The sequence below is a fragment of the Arachis hypogaea genome, chromosome 10, assembly GCF_003086295.3.
Source record: "Arachis hypogaea cultivar Tifrunner chromosome 10, arahy.Tifrunner.gnm2.J5K5, whole genome shotgun sequence".
NCBI lineage: Eukaryota > Viridiplantae > Streptophyta > Magnoliopsida > Fabales > Fabaceae > Arachis > Arachis hypogaea.
In genome coordinates, this window is record NC_092045.1 from 20,141,025 (window position 1) to 20,143,109 (window position 2,085).

Genomic DNA, 2,085 nt, shown 5'->3' on the forward strand with positions numbered 1-2,085 from the left:
TAAAAATTGGTCAACCATTCTCTACAAACTATTATTTCACTCTGATCACTTCTTGCTACCATTCAGTTCTCGTTTACGTGTGTGCTAGCAATACAAACACGTGTCTCTCTCTACATGTCAACAACACAGTTCAGCATCTGCTGAAAAAAAAACTATCATTTCTACCCATGAATTTTGCGAACACTGACAAAAGTATTCATCAAACAAGAAAATTAACGTTGTACCCATGAAAGATGGGTTCCGCCGTGTGACAATAGTACCCAAACCGTGATTTTTTATTGACTTTTTAATAAAATTTTCAAATTACCCCTTCTATCTTCTTCCCCAAATTCCAAATTTTACAACCCTCATCCTTCATCTTCCTCCTACTGCCAGCCACCTTGTGGAACGACTACTATCCAACCTGAAAGGGGCAACCTGCAACAACGGCCGCATCTTGAGGCTCTCCCTCAACAACTTCTCTCTAAGAGGAACCATCTCTCCCTTCCTCTCCAACTGCACCTACCTCCAATCACTCGACCTCTCCTCCAACGTCCTCACCGGACCCTTCCCTCCCGACATCCAGTCCCTCGTCAACCTCGCCGTCCTCAACCTCTCCTCTAACCAACTCCAAGGCCAGATCCCGCCATAGCTCACAATGTGCACCTACCTCAACGTCATTGACCTCCATGATAACCTCCTCACTGGTCCCATTCTCCAGCAATTGGGCCTCCTCGTCAGGCTCTCCACCTTTGATGTCTCTAATAACAGACTTTTCGGGCCCATACCGCCTTCTTTGTCCAACCGGATCGGTACTCTGCTCCGCTTTAACGCTACCTCCTTCTTGGGGAACAAGGATCTCTACGGCTACCCTCTTCCGCCCATCAAGACCAGCGGCCTGTCTGTTTTGGCCATTGTTGGGATCGGGCTCGGGAGTGGCCTTGCCAGCCTCGTCCTTAGCTTCACTGGGATTTGCATATGGTTGATAGTCACGGAGCACAAGATGGCTCTGGATGAAGGCAAAATCAGTCAGCTCATGCCTGGTGGCTGGCAGCAGTAGAGGAGGAAGACGAAGGATGAGGGTTGTGAAATTTGGAATTTGGGGAAGAAGATAGAAGGGGTAATTTGGGAATTTTATTAAAAAGTCAACAAAAAATCACGGTTTGGGTACTATTGTCACATGGAACCCATCTTTCATGGGTACAACGTTAGTTTTCTTGTTTGGTGGGTACTTTTGTCAGCGTTCGCAAAATTCATAGGTACAAATAGTAGTTTTTCCGCTGAAAAAAATGTCTTTCAGAAAAAATGTCTTTAGTACCATAATATTGGCCTATAGATATAGCACATATAACTAAAAATTTATCTGTTACTAGTAGCTTATATAGTTGACAAAGAAATTTTGTATTAGGTCCTAGATTTCATTTAGGATAAATTCAAATAATTTTGTCATTAACAAAAATACACTTAAATTTTATTATCGATGAAAATATTTTTTAATAATTAAAAAATGCTATAAAAATATCTAAAAAAATATTTAAATTTTTTTTTTGAAAATAACAAATGACTTTTGTATTTGATTTCTATGATTTTTATTTTATTTTTTAAAAATATTATTGGTTGTTGACAAAAAATTATAAATATATATATATATACTTAGTTTTAATCATCAAATTTTAAAGATAAAAATATTTTATTTTTCTAATTATGCTCGTAAAAAAATTGCATCAAAATTCAATCATAAAAATTATTTTTTAAGAATACATATTTAATGTTGTGTATTTTTATTATATTTTAAAATTATTTAAAAGTATTTTTATTGACAATCAAATTTGAATATATTTTTTTAACAACAAAATTATTTAAATATATTTTTGATGTTTACCTTTTCATATGTATAGATACATGTCTTTTTTTAATACAACAGAATAAATAGAATTAAAAATCAACTTTACCAGTTTTTTTAACTAAAGATAAAAAAATTTGAATCTATAATCTCTTAAATAAGTATAAGAAGATTATATCGTCATTTGAATTATAATTTATTGGCTAATGAACTTTGCCAATTATTCATCAAGATTTCTAAACATATATTCGGATTTAATAGGA

At 34.9% G+C, this 2,085-nt stretch overlaps 1 pseudogene; it reads left to right on the forward strand.

Annotated features, from left to right (window-relative positions):
• Positions 1 to 226: 226 nt before the first annotated feature.
• LOC112717400 (receptor-like protein 44) lies at positions 227 to 1,039 on the forward strand (annotated as a pseudogene).
• The last annotated feature ends 1,046 nt before the right edge of the window (positions 1,040 to 2,085 follow it).